The sequence below is a fragment of the Onychomys torridus genome, chromosome X (assembly GCF_903995425.1).
Source record: "Onychomys torridus chromosome X, mOncTor1.1, whole genome shotgun sequence".
Lineage (NCBI taxonomy): Eukaryota > Metazoa > Chordata > Mammalia > Rodentia > Cricetidae > Onychomys > Onychomys torridus.
The window spans coordinates 127596967-127606393 of NC_050466.1; the positions used below are offsets into that span (position 1 = coordinate 127596967).

Consider the following 9427-nt stretch of genomic DNA (forward strand, 5'->3'; position numbering starts at 1 on the left):
ATCACTTGCTGCTGATTTGATCACACTAAATCCATGTGTTTATGCAAGTCAAAAAAGTTAAACTTTGATCAAGAAACAAAACAACTTTGATACAGGGTTTCCCTATGTAACCTAGGCTGTCCTTGAACTCATTATGATTTTATCTCAATTACTTGAGTGCTGCAGAGATTACATGTATAAAATTAGACTGAGGAAAAAAATCAGGCAGAATTATGGTAGGCATAAGTGTTTAAAGTTAGAAGCTATATAGTTTATTTTTCCAAATGTTATATATAACTAATAGCAGTAATAAATTACTGTGACAAAAGATGGCCATATTAAATGCCATTCACATTTTTTTTCTGATTCAATTAATTTTACAGCAAGTTTTTCTTTTGGACCAACTTTTAATGTATCTTTGTTCAAAGGCAATATCACAGCTCATGAAGTTTATCTGAGGCACAATTATTGCTGATTGAAAAATTTAGAGTAACGACTTTTCTTATGTAATGTTAATTATTTTCTAAAATACGATTATGCATTTTGATTTAGGAATATTGATGAATATTTGAAAGGTATATGTGACTTGGAAGTTCATTAGCTATCTAGATCTCAAGGTCTTGTTCAGAAGTCTAAGAAACTGAAGAAACACTTGAAAGGCACCAGCCTGGGTGACAGTCCATGTGAGCTCTGTCTTCTAGGATCTGTTTTCTCTATTCTTCCCCACTAAATTTTCCTAGGTTTCCATTTTTGCATCTGACAAATGAAGAAAACAATATCTGCCTTACACTCTTCATGGAATTGGGTTTTTCAGAGACAGCTGCAGTTTCAAATACTCTAACACCTTGACAGGACATTTGTTTCAATTTGGGGCTCACAAAGTCCAGTCTCCTCATGTAGACATTGCATAACTAAGGTCTTAGGGAACTAGAAACTCCAGTTTTGTGTTTCTTGTTTTCTGTGCTATTACGATTTCCTCTACGTGTATGGCTTTTAGATTTCAAACCATGAGAGGTAAGTGAACAGCCATCCACACCCCATAGTCAACCCGTATTTTGTACTTCTTTTGCAGTTTTCACAGTCTGAAAGTGATGCTGTAGGAGTCAGACTCAGAGATCAATTTGAGAGCTGGAGAAACCAATCCCTTGTTTTCAGTTGTATGAAAAGAAATCCTGACCTCCTATCCTGTCCTTTGTTGAAGAAGAGAATAAGTGGAAGAAACCTGGGTAGGGGATTATTGGCAAAGACACACAAAGGGCAGGAAAAGTGGCCAGTTGCTCACTGTTAGGATTTACAACACAGAGAAAAACAAAATAGTAGTGTATCTCAGTGACACACTGAATCTGCAGGGGGGGGGGGGGGGGGGGTACCAAACAAAGAAGCAAAGCTCCCATGTTCAAAGAAGCAATGTTGATAATAAGACTGTCTAAGAAGAAATTTGCCACCAAGTTTTTATCTGACCATGTATTTTAGAAGCTTAGCTTTACATAAAGATAGCACTGATCCTAACAAGTTGCAGTCAGTTTCAGTGACCATAAGACTTCACAAGCCTCTACAGCTGTGGTTGATAGAGTGAGATAAAGGATAATAGTCAAAAGTAGAAAACTAATGAACTCAAGTGGATCCTGAAAAGAAATATTAAGGGTTGTTAAAGTCCAGTCTCAGAACATTAGCTCTAACTAGTAACTCAGGGAAATTGAGTTGGTATTAAATGGAGGTAAGTAGAATTTTTTTTTTATTTGAACAAGTTAGCCTGAAAAACAGAAGTGTTTGGTTTTGGGATAAAATTAAGGAGGGGAATTCAAATTATATTTGCTGAGACATGCTTTGTATCCTAATATGTGGTTTATTTTAGGCTTCTGAGAAGATGTACTTTTTAGATTTGGGTGGAATGTTTTATAGATATCTTTTGGGCTCATTTGATTTATGATGTTGTTTAACTCCAGCATTTCTCTGATTAATTTTCTTTTTCTGGATGATTTGTCTATTGGTGAATGTACTGTGTTGTTGATGAATGCTTTTAAGTCTAATAATGTTTCTTTTATGAAACTGAGCATTCCTGTGTTTACTGTATATATGTTTCAGATTGTAATACACCACTGGAAGAATGTTCCTCTAATAAGTATAAAATATCCATCATTATTTTGGCTAAATGCAATAGTATTAATATTATTCCTAATATCTTATTATTATACCCATAGACTAATGAATGCATCTCAGCCTTCATCAAAGCAAGTCCTATTTGCACTAGATGGTGATTAACAGAGAACTACAAGTGTTCAAGGTGCAGAGAGTAAGAGATGGAGAATGTTAGGCTCTAAATGTAACATATGTACAGAAGTCTTCTCCCAAGGTACAGGGATAGTTATGGAAGAGAGGTCAGAATGAGTATAAGAGGTAATCGACTACAAAGTTTTCCTCACACAACAGGGCAGCTGCAAATTTGACCTCTCAGTGATTGTGACATCATGCATAAGAGCTGTACAAGTTCAAGGCAGGCCTGTTACTCAGCTAAAGGAATAGACAGGGGAGGGAATCACAGAGCCTCTTTCCTTATCTGAGGAACTGTTGGCAATTGAAAGAGAGTCACTTTTCCTTAAAGGTATATCTCCTGGAAAGTAACCATTCTTCAGTGGAACAATGCATATTCAAGAGTATATGAGCAACACAGTTTGGACTTGATAGCTTAAAAAATAAGCATAATACAAATTTGGGTGGTCAGAGAAGGGCGTGAATCTGGGAGGAGTTGTAGTGCTATGAGTAAAGTCAAAACACATTGTACAAAATTCTTAAAGAACTAATTAGAAGTGTCACGGTCATATGTCCTTGAACTTTTCAAAAATAAGCAAAGTTGTGATTCACTTGCAAATACTTTTTGTCTTTGAAAACAAACCCAAACTTTAGCAAGATGACTAAGTTAAACATAAACAGGAAGTTATCTTTGACATTTTGGACAGTAACTATCTCAGACATTCTGTATTTTTAAAAAATCCCATTGTTTTCTTATCTCAATAAAAGACAGAGATAGTGATTCATTAGGTATTAAGGAACAAAAATCCAACATTCAACTTCCTGTCTTTTGCTGCATGAGTCACTTGGGTTCAAATATTTTCTTCTTTGTAATAATGGTTGTTTACCTTGCAGCAAGCAGAAGATCTGCTTCAATGTTTTTTCATTGATTTTGACTTTCAATACACCTTGCATTTGTATTGAGAAATGAATTACAGTACTTATTCTGCACCAACAGGGACACTGATAGCAATCTGATGTATTTGCATACATCTGTTTCCATAGCCAAAACAAATAGAAACAGGGCTGGAAGGAAATATGGATGCTATCAATTCACTCTAGCCACACTCTGTAACTATTCAAAACATGGTTTAATTTATAACCATTTTCCATTTTTCTGGGAATAATTTCTGATCCTCTTTTGTTATCTGTGCCCAAAGTTTGTTAGCAAATTCACCAATTATGTACCACTGTACAAGGTATAAACACATTCTTTTATCTTCACTGTGGCAGTATTGTTTAAGCAAATACCAAACTCCTGTTTTTGAAGATTATTTTAGAATTGGCAATTCTGAACAGAATGATTGTAGTTGGCTTCAGGTTATGATGATGTAACAGCTACTTTAAATTCTTGTTCTAAGTTGTTATGACAGAATGATCATTACTGCAAAATATGAATCTGGAATTTAAAAAACTGTAAGCAAAAAGTAAGCAAACCTAAGAAAAAAGTATGGTCAGGAACTGGGCCATAATTGTAGGTTATTAAGAAGAGAAGTTAGAAAACAGGGAGAAGTAAACAGAATGGAAGCGTATTAAAGGCTCATCCTCAAATTGAAGCTAACACAAGTCCAGAATGTAAGTTTGGAAAGAATACAACTTGAGTAGCAGATTGTGAGTATAGAGTTCAAGGTTTCAAAGTTGCTGATAGTAGAGGTAATGGTAAGTTACTTGTTCCATCTTAGTTATATATTCTGAAATGCTGCAACATACTTAACTAACTTTCCTGGTGGCAAAACTAAAGTCCAATCTAAAGTGGTACAGTTCATGATTTCTAATCACAAATTCTGCTGAAATACAAGATCTTATATGGTTTGACATTGCTCTCTAGACCTAACCAAGACTATGCTATGTCTCTGCTATCATGAACAATGAAGGTTTATCTAACTATCTAGATTTTCATATTATTCATTGTATGCATTTGAATGGTATCTTGAGTTATAATCAGAAAATCACATGCAATTTGGTATATCAAAACCATAGAAATGGAAAATACTTCAATCTCCAGATAGAAAGATGGTACTTAGACTATTTCTAAATTGATACTAAAATGTAGAAAGGAATGTGAAGTCAGTTAATCATGGGTTAAAGATTTTGACTTCAAAAGAACATATTGACGACCGGAGTGTAAAACAGTGCCCCTCACAGAAAGTTAAACTTTGATACTTTTGTTTATTCATTTTTAATTTTGTGTATACATGTGTGTGCCTCTGTGAGTTTATGTGCATCATGTGCATGTAGGTGCCTGTGGAAGCCAGAGGTGGTAGATTCTTTGGAGCTGGATTTTCATACAATTGTGAGCTGAATGATATAGATGCTGGGAACCAAACCTGGGTCTTCAGTGATGGCTGTGTGTACTCTTAAACACTGGGCCCTCTCTTCAGCCCTGGTGTTTCTATTTAGAAAGTAATTTTTGTGGGTTATTTTCAAAAGCATGATTAGAATGTTCATGATACTAGAATTTCTAAGAGTTTTACAGAAGCATATCTTTTTTTGTGTGACTTTTCTTTTTTTTTCTCCTTTTTTATTTATTATATTTGTGTTTTAATTTTACACATCAGCCATGGGTTCCCCTGTCCTACCCCCTCCCACTCCTGCCCCCACCTTCCCTCCAGTCCCTCCCCTCCATTCCCATCTCCTCCAGGGCCAAGACTCCCCTGGGGATTCAATTCAACATGGTGGATTCAGTACAGGCATGTGCAGTCCCCATCTTCCAGGCTGAGCAAAGCGTCCCTGTATAACCCCAAGGTTCCAAACAGCCAGCTCATGCACTAAGGATAGGTCCAGGTCCCACTGCCTGGGTGCCTCCCAAACTACACAACTCCAGGGAGGCTACCTAGAAAACAGGACCCTAAGAAAGACACAGGGATCGCCCAATGACAGAGAAATGGATGAGATCTACATGAACAATCTGGACAACAGTGGGAGGAATGAAGGGCAAGGTTCAAGGGAAAGAGAGCTTAGGGGAGCAGGAGATCCCATCTGGATCAAGAACAGAAAGGGGGAACAAGTAATAACAAACCATGATAAATGAAGACCACATGAGAACAGGAAGAAGCAAAGTGCTAGAGAGGTCCCCAGAAATCCACAATGATACATCCACTGTAGACTACTGGCAATGGTCGAGAGAAAGCCTGATCTGACCTAGTCTAGGGATCAGATGGCCAAACACCCTAATAGTCGTGCTGGAACTCTCATCCAATAACTGATGGCCCCAGGTGGAGCTCCAGGTGTCCAATTGTCGAGAAAGAGGAGGGACTGTAAGAGTGTGAATTGTACAGAAGCATATCTTTTGTCAGAAGAATGCTGCTATGTACAGAAATGAAAGATGAACTGTTCACTTTCTATTGAGGAATAAATATTTTATTACCATAACATTTAAGAATGGGAAGATCAGATTCTTGTTTTGAAAAAAAATTGCAGGAAAATGTATAATAATAATTTTGGAAAGCTTGGTATCACTTGTCATTTTCAGTCTTGGTCTTTTCCTTTATTCATTTCTGAAAGTGTCTTGTCAGGTGAGGCAGTTTACTATACTGTAAAAACCTCTCCAATCAGGTCATCTATGTTTTATTTCTATGTGCTTAGGTTTGTAACTTTTCATAAGTTAATTGACCGTCTATGAATTCACTTATAGATGCTTTTGTATTTAATAGCAAAAAAAGTCTGTCAAATTGTGTGTCAAATGAAGATAACAGTAAATGATATTGGTATGTTTGCTATTCAGTTGTTATGTATTTAAAGTGAAGATTTCCCCCCTAGTTATGCTGTTAATATAGCAACTGTTTGTTGAAAGACAGACATTAATTAGTAGTACAAGATATGTAATTTTATATACAATATACATATTACAGACAAATAAATTAATATTAACAATGCAAAAAATTTGGCCAAATAACTTTGACAGCTCTTTTGTCTTTTAATGTGTTTCCAGTTGAATAAGAATGTATAACTTTGTTTTGTTTTTAAATACTCTTTTACAGCTCAGGATAGCCTCAAGCTCACTGTATAGCTGAGGCTGGAAATGAACTCTAATTTTATGATGCAGCATTTCCTCTTTATCCATTCATCTGTTGGTGGACATCAGGCTAGTCTGATATCTTGGCTTCTATGAATGGTGCAGCAGTCACCACTGATGTACAATCATCTCTGTGCTATGTTGACTTAGAATCTTTCAAGCATATACTCAAAAGTGGTATAGTTTGATCTTATGGAAATACTATTTTTAGTTGTTTGGTGTACTCTCATGCTGATTTTAATAGTGGCTGTAAAAATGTTTCTGTTTCTCTGAATCCATGCTTTTATTTGCTGTTTTCTTGGTGATAACCAATCTGATTGGTGTAAGATGGAATCCTAATGTAATTTGGACTCACGTGTTAGTGGTGGCTAAAGGTATCATCATTTTTCATGAGTTCATTGATTATTTTTGCTTCCTTTGAGAACTATTTACTTTGTTTCTTTGTCCAGTAAATGATTGAATTATTTACATAGTATTTTAATATATATATATACATAAAATTATAAGGTCACATGATGATAGAAGAACTGTGTCAGGGACTAAAAGGAAGGTGAAAGATGAGAAAGGGGATGCTGGAGCTATCAAAGAGGAATATGTTTAAAATATACTAGGTACACATACATGAAACACTTGTTTTTGTAATCTAGTATCACATACAATGAACACACAGAAATGGAAAAGCATAATATGTATACAAAACTAGACCTTATTATGATTTTCTATTACCTTTTGTATTATGGTAGAATTCTCTAGATGGACAGAACCAAACAGATTATCCTATCTATTTGTCTGTCTATCTATCTATCCATCCATCCATATATCTATCTATCCACATATTCATATGTGTGTGTGTGTGTGTGTGTGTGTGTGTGTGTGTGTGTGTATTTAAAGATATAGTTTTACTTTAAACAATTAGCTCATATAATTAAAAAGGTACAAATAAAAAAAATCCAGGGGTGGAAGGAGATGACCAAACGTGTTTTAATATTAATCTACAAGTGGTCTAATATAAGTGTTAATTTCATTTTCAGAACTCACTCTTCTAGGAAAGGAGGATGATTGTGCCAATGAGATGGTTGAGAGTGCCTGTTGGGAAGCTTGATGACCTGACTTGGATCTCAAGAGCCTGCATGATATAGGAAGATAATCAAATTTATAGGAATTCCTCTGGCTTCCACGTGTGTGCTGTGGCACAAGCATGTATACACATATACACGCTCACACAGAGTCACTAAATATATGTAATTTAAATATTAAAAAATAATTCATTCTTGTATTAAAAATTCAGCTTTTGTTTTATTAAGTCCTCCAACTTAGTGTAAGACCCACGCATAATATGGGCATTAACTTGGTTTACTCCAGCATCATTGGTCTCAATTTAACCCCAGAAAAGCAACAGAAAACAAAATCAATTCTGAAGAAATATGTAGAATTATTACTAACCAAATATTTAATACCATGATTTATAAATGTTTATATATAAAATTTTCTACCATATCTACTTTACTTCAAAATCCTAATGTTCATCTTACTTAAATATGGGAGTTTTCTCCTTAAATAACAGGAACCAATGATTTATAGAAATTTCTAGACTGGAAGGCATAGCATAGATGGTAACTATTGAAGCTTCCTTTAGAACATAGTATAAAATCTCAAATTATAACTGGTTTATTGCTACATTCAACAAAATATTTTTAGGTAATTTAAGTGTTCCATGCCAATGCCAGCATCCTGCTTTATACCCAGCATACAATAGAAAGTATGTACAAACATGGCACCTTCTCTCACAAAGTTACATTTTGATTAATTGGAGGTAATGGATATTAATCACATAAACAAATATAAGGACACTACTGAAATGAATGCTAAGAAGTATATGTTCTTGCTTTGGAATCATTTGAATTCAAAATGATGTTTGAGTGACAGAGCATCAATCATTAGAAGTCAGCTGACAAACAGTTTGGGGAAGCATGTCTTTGCAACTCTGTGTTAGTAAAGAGCATGGTGAATAAAATTCAAAAGTTATTCTTAGGAATAGGAATGTATAATTTAACTGATAATGTATCTATACATAGGATTTGGATCCTTCAAAGTTTTCAAGTGTTTATTAGAAATTCTGTCTTTAACCTAAGAATTTAAAGATCAGACAAAATATTTTTCATATCATATACTTAAAACATTTGATGTATATATCTAATCTGGTTATGTTTACCACCAACCTCCATTATGATGCCTCTCCCACTTCCTATGCATCCTTTCTTCTTCCTAACATGACCTACTGTCATGACATTTTTTTAATGACTAAGTTTAATTGGTTGTTAACATGTATATGAGTATGGAACTATTTATTGGATCATGAGCAAGTGGCTACATCACTGAGACAAATGCCTCCCCTCCTTTGCAGCTATTGGTGGAACCTCTGCCCTGTCCATGGTAGAATGTGGAAGGGCTCTCTCTTTTGTCAGGTCTTGTGTAGGCAAGCACAGCTACCATGAGTTCATGAATCCAATGGCCATGCCATGTCATGTCCAAAATAAACTGTTTCAAAGAACCTTTCCCCAATTCTTACACAGTGTTTGCTGAGTCTTGGGTAGGGGGATGTAATTTAGATGCCCAATTTGAGGCAGAGGAGCCAATAGTCACTTATTCTTATTATTTGATCTGATATGAATCTCCTCATTAACTACCATTCACTGCAGAAAGAAACCTCACTGACCAAGGATGATGGAATCACCAGTACATGGATATAAACATGAATATACCAAAGTCACCATGGCTATTTGGTAAAACAGCAGGAAGACCTATTATCTATTTTCCATGGACTTTTGACCAGGTATACAATACCAGGCATGAATTGCCCTCTGTGAAGCAGGCATCAAATTCAAATGGGAAGCGGCTGGTTACCCCCACAAGAATCATGCCACTATTACACAAATGGACACAGGTTAGTACTGTAGTGATCAGGGTGTACCACAGGGTAATACTACTAATGATAGTTCTGCAACTAGCAATTTATAGAAAATAAATAGCAGGGAGCACATTTCCAGCTCAATTCCAGCTTGATTTCTCTATAGGACTAAAGATTATTTAAGTTAGAGGCAGGTGTTCTCAGGTTTCCTATCAAATAGTTTATTTTGAGTGTAA

General features: G+C 35.4%; 1 pseudogene; it reads left to right on the top strand.

Annotated features, from left to right (window-relative positions):
* The first annotated feature begins 393 nt into the window (after nucleotides 1-393).
* Nucleotides 394-520, top strand: LOC118574952 (annotated as a pseudogene).
* The last annotated feature ends 8907 nt before the right edge of the window (nucleotides 521-9427 follow it).